The sequence below is a fragment of the Macaca mulatta genome, chromosome 2 (genome assembly GCF_049350105.2).
Source record: "Macaca mulatta isolate MMU2019108-1 chromosome 2, T2T-MMU8v2.0, whole genome shotgun sequence".
In the NCBI taxonomy this organism is placed as follows: domain Eukaryota; kingdom Metazoa; phylum Chordata; class Mammalia; order Primates; family Cercopithecidae; genus Macaca; species Macaca mulatta.
In genome coordinates, this window is record NC_133407.1 from 21,580,421 (window position 1) to 21,601,031 (window position 20,611).

Genomic DNA, 20,611 nt, shown 5'->3' on the forward strand with positions numbered 1-20,611 from the left:
AACGGCGTAAACCCGGGAGGCGGAGCTTGCAGTGAGCTGAGATCCGGCCACTGCACTCCAGCCTGGGCGACAGAGCGAGACTCCGTCTCAAAAAAATAAAATAAAATTATAAGTCTACTAGTATATAAACAAAATCTTAATAGTATTTTCTCCTAAGACTGAAAAAAGGTTGCTATAGGGAATAAAGAGGAGGAGAAAAATTGTGAATAAAAATGTTAATTATTTGCTAACATATTTTTTTCTTTGTATTTTTAAAAGGCATACTTCAGTAAAAAGAATAGAAAATATAAACCAATTACTCAATTGTGCATTAATTTTTGAATTAGAATTATAAGTATAACCTATTATTTTAATAGACCAAATACTCCTGATCATTATAAATTCTCAGACACACCACACATGCACAGATTTAGAACATAATGTTCATATTATAGCTTGGATTTGCTTAAGTATTTCTATATCTCATTATAAATCTTTTCTGTGTTGAAAAATGCTACCAACTAATGAAATAATTATGCTAAGCCAAAATATTTAGGGTAACACTTTCAAATAATTTCTGAGGTTACATTCTCTAGTGGCTGAGGTTTTTAATGACCTGAGAGGGTGCTGTCTGGAATGCCAATGGGATTCTTGCCTGCCAGACTGAGACGTGTTCTACATTTATTCCTTCTGACTGTCCATCTCACTTCACAGACTGCATCTTCCGGATTCACTTTCCACATTACCTATTTATTATGCCTCCTCATGAAAATTGCCTCACCGTTTAATTAGATTCAACTAATCTATTTATGCCTTCTCCTCTAAATATCTATCTGTATTCTTCCTATGTGTTAGTGGCACAACTCACAGATGTTTAAATGCTATTCAGTTTGGTTGCTCATGTGCCCTCAGAATCAGACAGCATAACAAAGTGGTTATAAGCATGAATTCTGGATCTGGACTGCCTAGGTTGCAATCCCAGCTTGCCCATTTACATGCTGTGTGACCTTTACCGAGCAACTGGACTTCTCAATATCCTTATCTGTAAAGCAGGGATAATAGTAGTGCCTACCTCACAAGGTTGTTGAGAGGGTCGAGTGAGTTAAGTACTTAGAACAGCATCTAGCACCTGTTAAGTGCTTTATATATGGAAGCTACTGTTATTATGATTATTAGCATTATTTGTATGACTGTGAGGTCACAGGTCTAAGGCCATGTCAGTGACGCTCCCAAAGGGTAGTGTGCTGAACCACACTTTTTGGGAACTGTCAATGTTTACACTGTCATTGCAACCTTCCCTTCATTTTCTCTCCCCAGGGAATGCTTTTCTTGTTTGGTGGGATTACAGGTATGAGCCACAGTGTCCAGCATCAGCCTATAGTCTGAATTAAGACACAAAGTAAACTTTGTCTCAGCAGGGAACTCTGCTGCTAAGATAGAGCAAACCTGAACTAGCAGATTGAATGGAGAGAGGGCCAAAGAAAAAGAGAAACACCAGATTTAATGATTACAGTTTAAAAAACTATCTGACCACTCTTGTTAACTACTAGGGCTTCTCAAACTTGTGGCTATATCAGAACCACCTGTAGGACTTGTAAAAAGCATAGATTACTAAGATACCCCTCTCTCTCCACTCTTAGTTTCTGATTTAGTTGGTTTAAATTATAATTCTTGGACCCCACAATTTGCTTCTCTAGAGAGTTCCCTGGTGATGTTGATGGTGCTAGGCCAGGGACCACACTTTGAGAACCACTGCTGTAAATGAGGACTAAGGCCCCAAGTGTCTCCTATACATGAAACATTTACATAGTAACAGAAAACTGAGCCACATGATCAAATAAAGAAGATCTAAGGTTGTTTTGTAGATGTCACAGAGTTAATAACAAAGTATTTTGCAGGGTAAGGATGGAGGATTTGCAGATATTCCTTGTGTGATTCCAAGAGGAATTCCAATGAATAAAATGTTACACTTATTTTTGTACTTTGATTTGAATATATGTTTATTTTAGTTTCACCCACTTTTATTATCCTCAGGATAAAAGTCCCTTAGTCAAAAAAACATATATTAGCATGGGTAAAAGGGCCTCACACTGTGCCTATATCACACTTAGGCATCCAATAGATATCATTTCCTATTCCTTCTCTGCTGTCACCATTAGGGGGTCATGACTGCAAGTTGTCCACGTTCTTGGCATTTTGAACAAAGAATTGGACAAAACGTTCAGCAAAGCAAAGAAAGAATGAAGCAATCAAAGAACAAAAGCAGGGATTTATTGAAAATGAAAGTACACCCCATAGTGTGGGAGCGGACTGAGCAGTGGCTCAGGGGCCCAGACACAGAATCTTCTTGGGTCCAAATACTGCCTAGAAGTTTCCTGGCCACTACATGCTCACCTCATGTAAATGAAGTGGTAGCCTGCAATCCGCCTGATTGGTTGCATAAAACAGTGAACCAGATGCTGAAGTGAAGTTAGGACAGCCACACTCCTTTGCAAACATCAGATTGGTTGTAAAAAATGAAGACTCCACCCGCAATCAGTCTGATTGGTTGTGCACAGCAACCATTCAAAGGCTGGAGTGAAATTACAAAGTTGCAAAGGAAGAGGGACCTGCAATCAGTTTGATTTATTGTGGACAGCTGACTTCCCATCTGCCATGCAGAAAAGGTGGAGTTTGCAAACGGAGTAGCCTCTGGCCTTTTGTAACCTTAGGCATGGAAAATTAGGGGTTTCCTTTCAATTTAGTTCTAGTAAGTTGGCGTGACACAGCCTTAGGTTCCCTGCCTCCAGACCCTAGTCTCCTGCCTCAGTATCTCACTACCTACTCAAGCCAGGCCCATCTGTTTGATTTTCTTGGTACAGTTTCTTGTTGCAGTTTGAAAGCAAATGTGCTTGAGAAGATGAGGTACAAAATCGCTCTAGGATGTGTTGCTGCTGTAGGAAGTTTCTAGGCTGTTACTATATGAGATGATGTGTGTAGAAACACATTAGAGAAGGAAATGCACCAATAAAATGTCATCATTTTATTATTTGGAGCAGCTGTTAGGGAATGCACTATACTTTTTGAACATTATTTTCAACACAGGCAGCCACTTGGAAAAATGTACTTGTTGATCTGGACAAAGATCTGTGGAGAGACCATGAAGGGCTCAAGCCAATACTTCAGTCACTCCTACAGAGGGGGATCTCCAAGCACCTGTTGCTCTAGAAATGGATGTGATGTTTCAGTGTTGAAAGTGACAGACTAGATTATGTGATTCATGTGAAATTCCCCCCCCCCCTTTTTTTTTTGGAAAGCAAAACATGATTGTTTAATTCAGACAATTTTAGGAAGCCTTAGAAATACCTATTGAAAGGGAAAGTGAATAATTTTAAAGATGTAGTTGATTTGCTTAGTAATATTTCACAATTCTTATAACTTAGAGGTTATTTTAAAAATATATAATTTAATAAAGCATTCTACCTATAAAATTCAGAAAAAAACTTTAAAATATATGATATTAGAATGTTTTATAATTTCAAAGAGAATCATTATTAACATTTGCCCCAATATATCGCTTTTCTCCTTTTAATACAAAATGTACATATACAATTAATCCTTGAACAATAGCTGGGGTTAGAGATGCTAACCCTCCTTGTAGTAAAAAATCTGCATATATTTTTTTTAGTTCCCCAAAATTTAAGCACTCATAGCCTCCTGCTGACTGGAAGCCTTATCAATAACAGGAACAGCTGATTAACATATATTTTCTGTGCTATATGCATTATATCATGTATTGTTATAAGAAAGTAAGATAAAAGAAAATGTTATTAAGAAAATCATAAGGGGCCGGGCGCGGTGGCTCAAGCCTGTAATCCCAGCACTTTGGGAGGCCGAGATGGGCGGATCACGAGGTCAGGAGATCGAGACCATCCTGGCTAACACGGTGAAACCCCGTCTCTACTAAGAAATACAAAAAATAGCCGGGCGAGGTGGCAGCGCCTGTAGTCCCAGCTACTCGGGAGGCTGAGGCCGGAGAATGGCGTGAACCCGGGAGGCGGAGCTTGCAGTGAGCTGAGATCCGGCCACTGCACTCCAGCCTGGGCTACAGAGCGAGACTCCGTCTCAAAAAAAAAAAAAAAAAAAAAAAAAAAAAAAAAAAGAAAATCATAAGGAAGAGAAAAGCATGTCTACTATTCATTATGTTGAAGTGCATCCTAAGGTCTTCATCCTTATCTTTACTTTGAACAGAAGCAGGAAGAGGAGGGGGTTGGTCTTGCTGTTTCTTCCAGGGTGGCAGAGGTAGAAGAAAATCCATATGTAAGAGGGCTTGAGGTAGGAGGCAGGGCTTGAAGTAGGAGGCAGGGCTTGAGGTAGGAGGCAGGGCTTGAGGTAGGAGGCAGGGCTTGAAGTAGGAGGCAGGGCTTGAGGTAGGAGGCAGGGCTTGAAGTAGGAGGCAGGGCTTGAGGTAGGAGGCAGGGCTTGAGGTAGGAGGCAGGGCTTGACTCCAAAGGTGGGGGCTTGTCTCTGGGCCAGATTGAAGGCTAGTTGAAACAGAGAAGAGGTGAAAGCACCTCTTCATAAGAGCACCTCACCACCAGCACCATGTCAGTTTACCATTGCCATGGCTGCACCTGAAAATTACCACCCCTTTCCATGGCAATGACCCAGAAATACCACACTTTTTCTAAAAAAAAAAAAAAAAAAAAAACAAAAAAAAAACCTGTCTCTTAATTTGCATATTGAACATATTCTTTTTTTTTTTTAAAAAAAAAGGAAACTGGGAAAAGGTCCCTTATGTACAGGCCTTTATGAACCTTTACTGACTCACATTACTTCCAGGCACTGGGAAGCCACAACTAAGGGATCTGCTCCTAGCTGTTCCCCCTACAAGTCCTATCCCTCCCTAGAGTCTCCTCAGTCCCCCAATTCTGAGGGGGATCCCGCCAGTTATCTAAAAAAAAGATTCCACCCCAAGGTCATCAAGCACCCCTTTCTGTTTTCCAAGTAGCCCCCGCCTGTATCTCCCACTGCCCAAGAAAGTAAGCCCAACCAATACCACCAAGAGTGGGGCCACATATTAGTTCCTAAAGTCAAATCTATGTCCATTGCAGGAGGTAGGTGATGGAAATATAGAAACACTTAGAACGCATGTGCCATTTTCTATGTGTGATTTGGCTTTAGATAGGGAAAAATTTGACCAGTTTCTAGAGGATCCAGAAAAATTTACAGAAGAGTTTGTTAAGTTGACCATGTTCTTTAACTTGCCATGACTTGCAAGTATTGTCATCTGCTTGCTGTGCTGTGGAAGAAAAGTGGGGGAAAAATTATATGGTTAAGCCAGTTACTTATGACAAGGTTAGAGAAAAACAAAAATCCCACTCTATTTTAGGGCTTCTTAGTTGCAGGATATATACTAATGCAGACCCAGACTCCCCAGAAGGACAAGCACTCCTGAGTGGTGTGTGTGTGTATGTATGTATGTATATATACATATATATATATATACACATATATATATATATATTTGAGAGTTACCTGAGTGGTATATATTTTATTACTCAGTCTGCCCCTTACATTAGAAGGAGACTACAAAAAGCAGTGATGGGACGTCAAACCTCTATGAGCCAACATTTAAACTTGGCTTTTAAAGTTTATAACAATGGGAACTGGGCAAAAGAGATAAATATAAAACAAAATAAATAACCCTAAAATGTAATTTTTAACAGTTTCTTTAAGCCTCCTACCCCCTCAGGGTTACTCATCCTGAGAAAGTGTTGTGAGATCAGCATCTGGGATGCCCAGAGAAGAGCCCCTGGGCCAGAATCAGTGTGCATACTATAAGCGAAAAGGCCATTGGCAATGAGAATGTCCTACATCTCCCCAGTGAGAGAAGAAAAAGCTTTCCATCAGTACCAGAGCTAGCTTTCTTCCAGTAGCCCCAACAAACCACCTGGCTTAAGTAAATTTAGACCCTTGACCCAATGGACAGCTTCTCACAGTGGCAGAACACCAGCTGCCTGAACATTTTTCTTCAGTGTCTCCACTGCTGGGTGAGCTCTCTAGTAGTTCAGGGACTCCCTTTGAACAATGCAGTTCACTCCCTCCCTTCCTTTTGTATTGCTATGGGATCTCCTTCCCTGCCACTTCCTCCATCCCCTCCCTGTGTCCATGTGTTCTTATTGTTCAACTGCCACTTACGAGTCAGAACATGCAGTGTTTGGTTTCCTGTTCCTGTGATAGTTTGCTGAGAATGATGGCTTCCAGCTTCATCCATGTCCCTGCAAAGGACATGAACTCATTTTTTTATGGCTACATAGTATTCCATGGTGTATATGTGCCACATTTTCTTTATCCAGTTTATCATTGATGCCCATTTGGGTTGGTCCTAAGTCTTTGCTATTGTGAATAGTGCTGCAGTAAACATATGTGTGCATGTGTCTTTATAGTAGAATAATTTATAATTCTTTGGGTATATACCCAGTAATGGGATTGCTGGGTCAAATGGTATTTCTGGTTCTAGATCCTTGAGGAATCGCCACACTGTCTTACACAATGGTTGAACTAACTTACACTCCTACCAACAGTGTAAAAGTGTTCCTATTTCTCCACTGCCTTGCCATCATCTGTTGTTTCCTGACTTTCTAACGAATGCCATTCTAACTGGTGTGAGATGGTATCTCATTGTGGTTTTGATTTGCATGTCTCTAATGACCAGTGATGATGAGCTTTTTTCCATGTGTTTGTTGGCTGCATAAATGTCTTCTTTGAAAAGTCTTTGTTTTTATCCTTCGCCCACTTTTGGATGGGTTTTTGTTAGTTTGTAACTTTGTTTAAGTTCCTTGTAGATTCTGAATATTAGACCTTTGTCAGTTGGGTAGCTTGCAAAAATTTTCTTGCATTCTGTAGGTTGCCTGTTCACTCTGATGATAGTTTCTTTTGGTGTGCAGAAGCTCTTTAGTTTGATTAGATCCCATTTGTCAATTTTGGCTTTTCTTGAAATTGCTTTTAGTGTTTTAGTCATGAAGTCTTTGCCCATGCCTATGTCCTGAATGGTATTGCCTAGGTTTTCTTCTAGGGTTTTTATTGTTCTGGGTTTTAAATTTAAGTCTTTAATCCATCTTGAGTTAATTTTTATATAAGGTATAAGGAAGGGGTCCAGTTTCTGCTTTCCGCATTGGCTAGCCAGTTTTCCCAACACCATTTATTAAATAGGGAAGCCTTTCCCCATTGCTTGTTTTTGTCAGGTTTGTCGAAGATTAGATGGATGTAGATGTGTGGTGTTATTTCTGAGGCCTCTGTTCTGTTCCATTGGTCTATATATCTGTTGTGGTACCAGTATCATGTTGTTTTCGTTACTGTAGCCTTGTAGTATAGTTTGAAATCAGGTAGTGTGATGTCTCCAGCTTTGTTCTATTGCTTAGGATTGTCTTGGCTATATGGACTCTTTTTTTGTTCCATCTGAAATTTAAAGTAGTTTTTCTAATTCTGTAAACAAAGTTAATGGGAGCTTGATGGGAATAGCATTTAATCTATAAATTACTTTGGTTAGTATGGCCATTTTCACGATATTGATTCTTCCTATCCATGAGCATGGAATGTTTTTCCATTTGTTTGCATCCTCTCTTATTTTCTTGAGTAGTGGTTTGTAGTTCTCCTTGAAGAGTTCCTTCATGTCCCTTGTAAGTTGTATTTCTAGGTATGTTATTCTCTTTGTAGCAATTGTGAATGGGAGTTCACTCATGATTTGGCTCTCTGTTTGTCTGTTATTGGTGTATAGGAATGCTTGTGATTTTTGCACATTGATTTTGTATCCTGAGACTTTGCTGAAGTTGCTTATCAGCTTAAGAAGATTTTGGGCTAAGACGATGGGGTTTTCTAAATATACATTCACATAATCTGCAAACAGAGACAATTTGATTTCCTCTCTTCCTATTTCAATGCTCTTTATTTTTTCTTTTGCCTAGTTGCCCTGGCCAGAACTTCCAGTACTACGTCGAATAGGAGTGGCGAGAGAGGGCATCCTTGTCTTGTGCCAGTTTTCCAAGGGAATGCTTCCAGTTTTTGCCCATTCAGTATGATATTGGCTATGGGTTTGTCATAAATAGCTCTTGTTATTTTGAGATATATTCCATCAATACTTAGTTTATAGAGAGTTTTTAGCATGCAGTGATGTTTAATTTTATTGAAGGCCTTTTCGACATCCATTGAGATAATTATGTGGTTTTTGTCAGTGGTTCTGTTTATGTGATGGATTACATTTGAACCAGTCTCGCACCCCAGGGATGAATCCAACTTGATTGCGGTGGATAAGCTTTTTGATATGCTGCTGGATTTGGTTTCTGAGTATTTTATTGAAGATATTCACACTGAAGTTCATCAGGGATATTGGCCTGAAATTTTCTTTTTTTGTTGTGTCTCTGCAAGGTTTTAGTATCGGGATCATGCTGGCCTCTTAAAATTAGTTAGGGGAAGTCCCTCTTTTTCTGTTGTTTGGAGTAATTTTAGAAGGAATGGTACCTGCTCCTCTCTGTACCTCTGGTAGAATTTGGCTGTGAATGCATCTGGTCCTGCACTTTTTGTGGTTGGTTGGCTATTAATTATTGCCTCAATTTCTGAAGTTGTTATCAGTCTATTCAGGGACTTGACTTCTTCCTGGTTTAGTCTTGGGAGAGTATATGTGTCCTGGAATTTATCTATTTCTTCTAGATTTTCTAGTTTATTTGTGTAGAGGTGTCTGTAGTATTCTCTGATGATAGTTTGTATTGCTGTGGGATCAGTGGTGATATCCCCCTATTATTTTTTAATTGTGTGTATTTGATTCACCTCTCTTTTCTTTTTTATTAGTCTAGCTAGTTTTTCATCTATTTTGTTAATCTTTTCAAAAACCCAGCTCCTGGATTCATTGATTTTTTGAAGGGTGTTGTGTGTCTATATCTCCTTCATTTCTGTTCTGCTGTTCATTGTTTCTTGTTGTCTGCTAGCTTTTGAATTTGTTTGTTCTTGCTTCTTTAATTGTGATGTTAGGATGTTGATTTTAGATATTTCCTGCTTTCTGTTGTGGGCATGGAGTGCTATAAATTTTCCTCCACACACTGCTTTAAATGTGTCCCAGAGATTCTGGTACGTTGTGTCTTTGTTCTCATTAGTTTCAAAGAACTTTTTTATTTCTGCTTTAATTTCATTATTTACCCAGTAGTCATTCAGGAGCAGGTTGTTCAGTTTTCATGTGGTTGTGTGGTTTTGAGTGAGTTTCTTAATCCTGAGTTCTAATTTGATTGCACTGTGGTCTGAGAGACTGTTTGTTATGATTTCTGTTCTTTTGCATTTGCTGAGGAGTGTTTTACTTCCAATTATGTGGTCAGTTTTAGAATAAATGTGATGTGGTACTGAGAAGAATGTATAGTCTGTTAATTTGGGGTGGAGAGTTCTGTAGATGTGTATTACGTCCTCTTGGTCCAGAGCTGAGTTCAAGTCCTGAATATCCTCCTTAATTTTCTGTTTCGTTGATCTAATATTGACAGTGGGGTGTTAAAGTCTTCCACTATTATTGTGTGGGAGTCTAAGTTTCATTGTAGGTCACTAAGAACTTATTTTACGAATCTGGGTGCTCCTGTGTTAGGTGCATTATATATTTAGGATAATTAGCTCTTCTTGTTGCATTCATCCCTTTACCATTATGTGATGTCATTCTTTCTCTTTTTTGATCTTTGTTGGTTTAAAATCTGTTTTATCAGAGACTAACACTGCAATCCCTGCTTTTTTTGTTTTCTTTTCATTTGCTTGGTAAATATTCTCCATCCCTTTATTTTGAGCCTATGTGTGTCTTTACATGTGAGATGGGTCTCCTGAATACAGCACACTGGTGGGTCTTGACTCTATCCAATTTGCCAGTCTGTGTCCTTTAATTGGGGAATTTAGCTCATGTACCTTTAAGGTTAATATCGTTATGTGTGAATTTGTTCCTGTCATCATGATGCTAGCTGGTTATTTTGCACATTACTTGATGCAGTTTCTTCACAGTGTCATTGGTCTTTATATTTTGGTGTGTTTTTGCAGTGGCTGGTATTGTTTTTTTCTTTCCATATTATAAGAGCTTCCTTCAGGAGCTCTTGTAAGGCAGGCCTGGTGGTGACAAAATCCCTCAGCATTTGATTATCTGTAAGGGATTTTATTTCTCCTTCACTTATGAAGCTTAGTATGGCTGGATATGAAATTCTACGTTGAAATTTCCTTACTTTAAGAATGTTGAATATTGGCCCCCACTCTTTTCTGGCTTGTAGGGTTTCTGCAGAGAGATCCGCTGTTAGTCTGATGGACTTCCCTTTGTAGGTAACCTGCCATTTCTCTCTGGCTGCCCTTAACATTTTTTCCTTTGTTTCTACCTTGGAGAATCTGACAATTATGTGTCTTGGGGTTCTTGTTCTCGAGAAGTATCTTAGTGATGCTCTCTGTATTTCCTGAATTTGAATGTTGGCCTGACTTGCTAGGTTGTGGAAGTTCTCCTGGATAATATCTTGAAATGTTTTTTCCAACTTGGTTCCATTCCCCGCATCACGTTCAGGCACACCAATCAATTGTAGATTGGGTGTCTTCACATAGTCCCATATATCTTGGAGGCTTGGTCCATTCCTTTTCATTCTTTTTTCTCTAATCTTGTCTTCATGCCTTATTTTAAGTTCATCTTCAATCTCTGATATCCTTTCTTCTGCTTGATTGATTCAGCTATTGATACTTGTGTATGCTTCATGAAGTTCTTGTGTTTTTCAGCTCCATCAGGTCATTTATGTTCCTCTCTAAACTGGTTATTCTAGGTAGCAGTTCCTGTAACCAGTTTTTTTTTTTTTTTTTTTGAGATATAGTCTCACTCTGTTGCCAGGCTGGAGTGCAGTTGCATGATCTCAGCTCACTGCAACCTGTGCCTCCCTGGTTCAAGTGATTCTTCTGCCTTAGCTTCCTGAGTAGCTGGGACTACAGGTGTGCACTACCACACTCAGCTGATTTTTGTATTTTTAGTAGAGATGGGGTTTCACCATGTTGCCCATGATGGTCTCGATCTCTTGACCTCATGATCTGTCCTCCTTGGCCTCCCAGAGTGCTGGGATTACAGGTGTCAGCCACCGGACCTGGCCCCCTCATAACCTTTTATCAAGGTTCTGAGCTTCCTTGCATTGGGTTAGAATATATTTATTTAGCTCAGAGGAGTTTGTTATTACCCACCTTCTGAAGCCTACTTCTGTCAATTCATTAATCTCATCCTCCATCCATTTTTGTGCCCTTGCTGGAGAGGAGTTGCAATCAATTGGAGGAGAGGAGGCATTCTGGGTTTTGGAATTTTTAGCTTTTTGTGCTGTTTTTCCTCATCTTCATGAATTTATCTACCTTTGATCTTTGAGGCTGATGACCTTTGGATGGGGTTTTTGTGTGGGGGTCCTCTATGTTGATGTTGATATTGTTGCTTTCTGTTTGTTTGTTTTTCTTCTAACAGTCAGGCCCCTCTTCTGCACGTCTGCTGCAGTTTGCTGGAGGTCCACTCCAGACCCTGTTCGCCTGGGTATCACAAGCAGAAGCTGCAGAACAGCAAGGATTGCTGCCTGCTCCTTCCTGATGCCAGCTGGAGCTCTCCAGTATTAGGTGTCTGTTGACCCCTTTTGGGAGGTCTCTTCCATTCAGGAGCCACAGGAGTCAGGGATCCACTTGAGAAGGCAGTCTGTCCCTTAGCAGAGCTGGTGAGCTGTGCTGGTTGAATCCCTCTTGTCAGGATCAGCTGCTCTCTTCAGAGCTGGCAGACAGGAATGAAAATCCACTGAAGCTGTGTAAACAGCCACCCCTTCCTCCAGGTGCTCTGTCCCAGGGCGATGGGGGTTTTGTCTGTATGCCCCTGACTGGAGCTGTTACCCTTCCTTCAGAGATACCCTGTCTGGAGAGGAGAAATCTAGAGGAGCCGTCTGGCCACAGATGGTTTGCTGTGCTCAGCCCAGACCTCCCAGTCTCCTTAGCACTGTTAGGGGAAATACCCCTATTAAAGCCTCAGTAATGGCAGACACCCCTCCCTCCACGAAGCTTAATCATCCCAGGTCAACTTCAAACTGCTGTGCTTGCAGCGAGAATTTCAAGCTAGTTGTTCTTAGCTTTCTGGGCTCCATGGGAGTAGGACCCGCTGAGCGAGATTACTTGGCTTCCTGGCTTCAGCCCCCTTTCCAAGGGGGTGAACGGTTCTGTCTCATTTCATGGTATGTTCCTGTGAAGTAGTTGTTATTAATGTTTTTTTTTCTTGAGAGAGAAAGAATAATCTTAATAATTTGGGCATTAAACAGTATCTTTGCTGCTAGAATGTTTTTCTTCAAGCGCAGTGTCAGCTCTCTGTCATTATCTATAAAAAACTAACAAACACACAAAGACAAATTTCTTTGAATTAAATGCAGATTCCCTCTTGGCTAGCATATTTACGAGACAGAACCAGTGCAAAATCTGCTCCAGTTAAAGGTTGATATTGATTAAAGAATTCCCACTCAACATACTCAGCCTATACTCAGTAATAATAGGAAAATATATTTTTATGGTTCTTTGTGTATTTTCAGAACATCATCTTATATTTTATGCCTGCTGCTTTAATTATGGATATTGAATTTCTTCAAACATCTTTCCTACATCCATTAAAAGATTAGTTATTCTCTTTTATTATAGTAACATGGTACTTTACATTACTTGATTTTCATTCGTTAAACCAACCTTGCGCTCCTGGGGCAAATGCTACTTGGTCATAATGTGTAATAAGTTTTATGCGTTATTGGGTTCAATGTATACTACTATTTTGTTAAAAAATTTTTGTGCGCACGTTTATGAGGGATGCTTATCTTCAGATTATTTTCTTAGTGAAGTCTGTCAGGTTTTGGCAAGACTTCTCTATTTTAAAAAATAATTTGTGTCATATTGGTATCATTTCTACCTTGAATGTTTGGCAGAGTTCCCCAGTGAAACCATTTGTGCCTGGAAGTTTGTTTTTGGTTTGCGTGTGTATGTGCATGGTAAAGATAAATTTTTTTCAGTAAAATGTTCAGTTTCTTCAGTGAATATAAAATCTTTATTTTTTGGGTTCTCTTGTTGTGATAATTTGTAATTTTCAAGAAATATGCCCGTTTCATCAGAGCTGTCAAATTTATTTGTATAAAGTTACATATAGTATTCCCTTCTTTCCCTTTTTCTCCTTTTCTTTCCTTCTTTTACTTTTATGTCTCCTTCTAGTCACTTATTTTGTTTTGTCCAGAAAATGAAATAAATATTGCAGAAAAAAGTCATTAGCTGATAACAGCATCACAGAGTCATACCTGGCCTCATACCAGAGTTAAATGACGAAGGTAGAAAATTTGAATACTTTATGTCAAGAATAGTCAAAGTTCGTTGGTTAAATCTCCCCTGTCATGAGCAACACTTAAATTCTAATACTTGATTTTATGACTGTCTTTTTCTTATATGATCACATTCAAATATAAACCCACTCACTATAACTCATTTACTATATATTGTTTAAATTTAGCTATAATTTACATCCAATAATCCATTCTTTTTGGAGTATATTTCTATGAGTTTTCACAAAAATTTACAGCAACTGCCATAATCAAAATGAACAGTTCCACTGCCCACCTATCTCCCCAATTCCCTTAAATCTCTTTGTAATCAATTCCTGCCTTCACCCCAGACGTTGTCAACCACTGATCTATTTTCTACTCCTGCAATATTGACTCCTCAAGAATTTTACACAAATGGAATCATGTATATGGTATTCATTCATATTGCTACACGTAAAAGTAGTTTTTCTTTTCTTTTTTTTTTTTCTTTTTTCTTTTTTTTTTTTTTTTTGAGACGGAGTCTCCCTGTGTCGCTCAGGCTGGAGTGCAGTGGCGAGATCTCGGCTCACTGCAAGCTCCGCCTCCCGAGTTCCCGCCATTCTCCTGCCTCAGCCTCCGGAGTAGCTGGGACTACAAGCGCCTGCCACCACGCCTGGCTAATGTTTTGTATTTTTAGTAGAGACGGGGTTTCACCGTGTTAGCCAGGATGGTCTCATCTCCTGACCTCGTGATCTGCCCACCTCGGCCTCCCAAAGTGCTGGGATTACAGGTGTGAGCCCCCGCGCCCGGCCATAAGTAGTTTTTTAAAAATTATTGCTAACTGGTATTCTTTTGTATGAATGGATCATAGTTAGCTTATTTATTCACAAGTTGTTGGACATTTGAGTTGTGTTCAGTTTTCATAGATTATTAATAAAGTTGCTACAAACTTCTATATTTTTTATGTGAACATAACTTTATATCTTTTGAGTACTAAGAAATAGAATTGCTGGGTTACACAAAAGTATATTTAACTTTATAAGAAACTGTGAAACTATTTTCCAAAATAGTAGTAGCATCTTGTATTCTTTTCAGTAACATAAGCAAGTTCTGGTTACTTTGCCTTCCCACCAGCACGGAATACTGTCAGGGTTTCTTTTTAAAGACTTAATTCATTCTTACTGGTTTTAAAATATTTTAAAAGCCTGCATTCATGAGATAAATACCAGTTGATTTTTTTCATGTTACTGGATTTGATTTACAACATTTGTAGGTTTTTTTCTGTTATTTTATAATTACCTTGTCAAGATTTGGTATCAAGATGATCAGAGTATTATAAAAAAGAGTTGAGAATTGTTTGTTTCTCCTTTTAGGAGGGATTTGTATAGAACTGGTACTTTTTTCCAACATATGGTAGAATTTACAGAAGGAACTAGAGTTGTCTTTGTAGAATGGTTTTAACTATGAATTCAATTTCTTTAAAATATTTAGGAATATTCTGATTATTCACTTCCAATTTTAAATTAATGGACATAAAGTATTTTGTAATATTTAATTATTTTTTACTGTCTGCAGGGTCAGTACTTTTTACTTTTTGTAGCGTCAGTAGTGATGTATCCTCTTAAATTCTTTTATTTTTTCTTGGTAAGTCTGTTTACAGGACTATTAAATTTTATTTATCCTTCCAAAGAAACAGATTTTGCTTTCATTGATTTATTCTATTGATTTTCTGTTTTCAATTTTATGCATTCTACTCTTATCTGTATGATTTCTTTTTTCTGTTTGCTCTGGGTTTAATTTGCTCTCTTACTAATTTGCTAAGGTGGAAATTTAAATTATTGGTTTGATAATTAATTTAAAATTAGATAAATTTTCATGTAAGCACTTTGTAAAGCTATACCCTACAAATTTAATATGTAACATTTTTATTTTCTTTCAATTAGAAATATTCTCTGATTTTCCACGTGAATTCCAGTTTATGCCATGTGTTATTTACAGTTATTTAATTTCCAAACATTTGGGATTTTCCTAATATATTTGTGTGGTTGATTTCTACTTTAATTCTGTTAGGATTAAAAAGGCATACTTTGTCCAATTTTGATTCTTTTAAATTTGTTATAGTTTTTATTCTGGTCTAGAATTCTGTCTATATTGATTATTGCTTCGTATGCACTGGAAAAGAATGTATATTTTGCATTTTTTGGGTAGAATGTTATATAAATACTAATTAAGTTAAGTTGGTTGCTAATGTTGCCCAAGTCCTCTATTATCCTTACTGATTTTTTGTCTATAAGTTATATTGAATGCTGAGAGAAGAATGTTGAAATCTGCAACTATTATTATAGACTGATCTATTTTACCTTTTACTTCTGTCAGTTTCTGATTCAATATTTTGAAGTTTTCTGAAGTGCTTACAGATTTAGTCTTTTAATTATTCTTGTTTAATTATTTTTAATCCCTCATTATATTGATTGTTTTGAAGTCTACTTTGAGGTCTGAAGTTTATTTTGTCTGACGTTTTTATATTACTGGATTGTAGGGTTCTCTGTGTTTTAGACACTTCCATTAACTGAAGCAAAGCAGCACAAAATGCACCATTAAAGAAGTGTACTTTGATTTAACTTTTGAACATGTACATGTAAACCCATCCTGGTAAGCCCTATGTACAAAGCTAAAACATATTTTTCAATAGAATGTTCTCAACACTTGCTTACAGAGTTCTCCCTCTATTAAACAGTTCCATTCACTGACAAAAAAACCAAACAGCACATAATTCATCTTTAAAAAGCCACTCCAGTTTTCTTTTGATTAGTATGTGCATTCTGTATCCTTTTTCATATTTTACCTTGAATCCATTTATATTTTCTTATTTAAAGTGGATTTCTTATAGACAGTGCATAGTTAGATATTCATTATTTATCCAATTTGATAACTTCTGCTTTTCAATTGGTCTTCTTACATAACTTACATTTCATCAAATGATTGTGGTTGGATTTAGAACTATTTTATTCTTTTTTCCTTTTACTATTGATTCTTATTCTTCTATCTCTTTCTTACCTTTATTTAGGTTATTTGAGTAATTTTTAGTATTATATTTTATTTTTACATTTTTGGCTCCTCCATGTGTATTTTAAAGGGATACTGTGTATGTATCTAACACTTCAGGGTCTACTTACAGTTAGTATTGTAGGACTTCAAGTAAAATGTAGATACATTACAATCATATAGGTTCTTGATCTTTGTTATAATTATCATATGCATTGAAACATCTATTAGACAATGCTATAATTTTTACTTTCAACAGTTATATATGTTTCATATGTTTTATATTTTTATGTTTACCCAGATATTTATAATTTATATTGCTTTTCCTTTATTCCTGAAGACCAAAGTTTCCCTTGGATATCATTTCTTTTCAGCCTAAAGAACTTTCTTTAGCATTTTAATTTAAGCAGCTTTGGTGGTAACAAATTCCCTTAGTTTTTTTTTTTTTTTTTTATCTGAGATTATCTTTTACTTCACTACTGAAAGATGTTTTCACTGGATATAGGTTTCTAAATTGAAGGTTCTTTCTTTCAGCACTTCAAAGATATTCTGCTGTGATCGTGCTGCCATGTTTTCTGATAAGAAATCCATAGATACGTAAGTAATTGTTTTCATGTATGTAATATATTATTTTCCTATAGCTGCCTTCAAAACACTTTTAATATTTATTTTGTGCTTTACAGCAGTTTGACTATGATTTGTCTATGTGTTGTTTTGTTTGGTTTATCCGAGTTAGGATCACAGAACTTCAAATCTCTAAATTTATATCTTTCACTAAATTTGGCAAATTTTTGGTCACTATCTCTTCAAATATTTTTTTCCACAATGTTTTTCCTCCTAAGATTCTAAGAACACATATATTAGATGTTTTAATATTGTCTCATTGGTCTTTGTGGCTCCGTTTATTTTAATTTTCTGCTTTTAAAATTGGATAATTTTATTGATCTGTCTTAAAGTTCACTGACTCTTTTTTCTATATATTCTTAAGCTCATCAGTAATTTAAAGACAAATTTCAGAGATTACCTTTTCCAGTCTAAAATCTTCCCTTGTTTTTTTTCTATTTATTTTGTTTGTTTTTGTTTATGTCATAGGGCATAGATATAATAGTAGCTTTAATAATTTTAACATCTGGGATTTTTTTAGGGGCTGGCATCTGTTTATTGTTTTTTCTCTTTTAAATCAGTCACTTTTTGGTGCTTCATAGTATATTGTCTAATTTTTCATTGTATCCTGGACATTTTGAATGCTATGATATTTAGACTCTGGGTCCTGTTATAATCTGGGGAGTGGTGATGTTTTTCCTTTAGCAGACAATCAACCTGATGAGATTCAGACTGGAAGTTCTGACTTGTCTTTTGTGGAAGGTGATTCAAATTCCAGTCCCAATATTTAAGCTTTGTAATGCTAGTTTGCATCTGATCTGTGCCTGCACAGCTCAAGAGTGAGTCTGAAGACTTTAGCAGGTTTGTTTATACAATTAGGAGCCATACATCCCTTCTGACTTTCTTCACTCTGGGACCCTCCACTCATTCTCTAGCCATCAAAGTCTCTTTTACATGGTTTCTCTGGCCGAACCAAGTTTGTTTGTTTGTTTGTTGTAATTAAAGTATTAGCTGTCTGTGCTGCTGCTACCACCTCACAGCTGTGCTGGGAACTCACTCATAGAGTGAAGCTATATAAAAGAAAAAAGAAAACAGTGAAACATATCTCATCAGTCACTTCTCTAAATGTTGACAGCCACCCTTAATCCATCTAAATTTTCCTTATTTTTCAGCATGCTCAGGTTTTTTTTTTTTTTAAATGTTTTGTTAAGAATTTTTAGTTGTAAGCAGCAGGAGAGATGGGCTGTAATGGGCTCCTGTGCCCATGTTGGCGCAGGAACTTCTCAAGATTCAGTTTTTATATCTCTTAGAAAGTGCTACTGCAAGTGAAAAATAAAATATACCTTAACATTTTTTTTTTACAGCTAGAAACTGAATTCCAGAGAACCAAAATAGATTGGAGAAGATGGCCTAGCCAGTTTGTGAAGTCATATAATATAATGGAAAAACTATACATATCAGAATGAGATAGATCTGTGAAAAAACCATGGCTTCACCACTTATTAGAGTATAATTGGTTAACTTCTTCGAGTATTAGTTTCCCTTCCAAAAATGAATGAAATCATTAACAAGGCATTCCTCCCCTTACTGCACCCCTATACTTGGAAATGAGAGAAGTGTTATTGGCAGCTGACAGCAGATATAGAATTAATTTTATACAGTCCAAAGAAGTGATTTGCAGCTCACCTGAGAGAGACGAGAGTGCTTGCTTCCAGGGCAGCAAGGCTTAAAGATCGTTACTAAGCTATCATGTTCTTAGTTGACACTCAGGAATAACTTTTAGGTGATTTGTCGGCTTTAGAGATAGCTTAGTCTACAGGGAAAGAGTATTCTGGTCATACTGATGTGAGTTCCCCGGCAGGCTGGCAGTTGAAATTTTCACTGCATTTTCTCAAATTAGGACTCTGGTTTTCTAAAGTTGTTTTATAAGATTTGTCAGTTTGATTAAGCTTTGTAGGATTTGGACAATTGGAGGATACTGACTGAATCTGAATTTGTGAGTTTGTGAGCCAGGCAAAAGAATAGCCTTGGAATATAGCAAATTTTCTAGAAAATGTCATTTTTGAAAGCTCTTTTGCAACTGGACCTCTTGGTACAATGTTAATACAAAGTGTGGTATGAAATTATTTTAAACGTTCCATGTACAATTTAAAAAAATTTAATAGTGTTTATTTTAAATAAAATAAAAAAAACTAGCACAAAAAAACCTCAATGATTCATATATTTCAGAGTTTAGAATGAGGTTATGTTTAATAAAATAGATAATTTCAGAGAAATATTAAACAAATAAAAGAACCAGTGGTATATGCATGTGACAAAAATAATGAAAAATAAATATGTGACTGAAGCTTTGAGCACACTGAATTAGCCAACAGCTGACATTGAAATGCTAATAAGATGGATGAACTAAGAAACAAAATATTGAGGGAAAGAAGATGGATTAAAAAAAGTACTCTGATTCTATTGACATAAAGTCTAAAAACAGACAAAACTAACCTATTGCAATAGGAATCAGGATTGTAATTACTTTTCGGAAGAATGCCTAAAACGGGCCATATGTGGTCTTCTAATACTGAAGAAAAATGTTCTGTTTTTGATCTAGTTATTCACTTTGTGTAAATTCATTGATATTTACACTTATTTTTTCACTTATATGTGTATGTGCTATACTTCAGTAAAATTTACATTAACAATATAATAAAATCAGGACAAGCTAGAAATAAAATTTTCCCTATTCCATCAGCAATTTTAATCAATTTACGTGTGCTCTATGTTAGGGTTTTATATATTTTAAAAAAGTGCTGGGTGCAGTGGCTCACACCTCTAATCCCAGCACGTTAGGAGGCCGAGGCAGGTAGATCACATGAGGTCAGCAGGTCGAGACCAGCCTGGCCACCATGGCGAAACCCCATCTCTATTAAAAATACAAAAATTAGCTGAGCATGGTGGCTTGTGCCTGTAATCCCAGCTACTCAGGAGGCTGAGGCAGGAGAATCGCTGGAACTCGGGAGGCAGAGGGTGCAGTGAGCCGAGATTGGACCACTGCACTCCAGCCTGGGTGACACAACAAGACTCTATCTCAAAAAAAAAGAGAAAAAAAAGTACCATTTAATTTGGTAGTGTGAATAAAGAAAGAAGAAGTGAAACTAATTACTAAAACCTCATTTCTCATGCAAGCTTTTGGTTTGTGGATTGGATAAATTTACACGCCAGTATTTTTTTCTGTAAGATAATTGGGAATTACAGTAAATGCATTTATTGTCAATAGTGCTTTTTGAATCATGGCCCAATCTTTTATACCAGGGAAAAGGAAAAGTAGGATAGAGCCTCAGGGCATCAACTTAAAAGGAAGAATATAATGCCAATTGCAGTATCCCTCAGTCATGGTTGAAATGTGTGAGTAGCCGTGAAATAGTTAAAATAAATTGATTATATATTTCTCAAGTTAATCTAGAAATCTTGATTACAATAGTGATATTTGACAGCCACAGCAGTTTTAATGATAAAGAACTCATATAAATCAATAACAAAATATGCATACCTCAGTAGGACATGGAAAAATGATATCAGTAGCTAAAAGTATTTAGTAAATATTTAAAACAATGTGAGATAACACTAGTAATGGAAGAGTGGTATATTATAATAACTAGATATTCGGCTATAAAATTATTAAAATT

At 37.0% G+C, this 20,611-nt stretch overlaps 1 protein-coding gene across 1 annotated transcript in view; it reads left to right on the forward strand.

Annotated features, from left to right (window-relative positions):
* The window catches only part of NEK10 (NIMA related kinase 10), a 422,123-nt gene extending 402,088 nt beyond the window's left edge, over positions 1–20,035 (forward strand). Inside the window, exon 40 of the mRNA XM_077994143.1 lies at positions 16,866–20,035. The gene's annotated coding sequence lies outside the window, so the exon portion shown is untranslated. The remainder of the gene's footprint in view (positions 1–16,865) is intronic.
* The last annotated feature ends 576 nt before the right edge of the window (positions 20,036–20,611 follow it).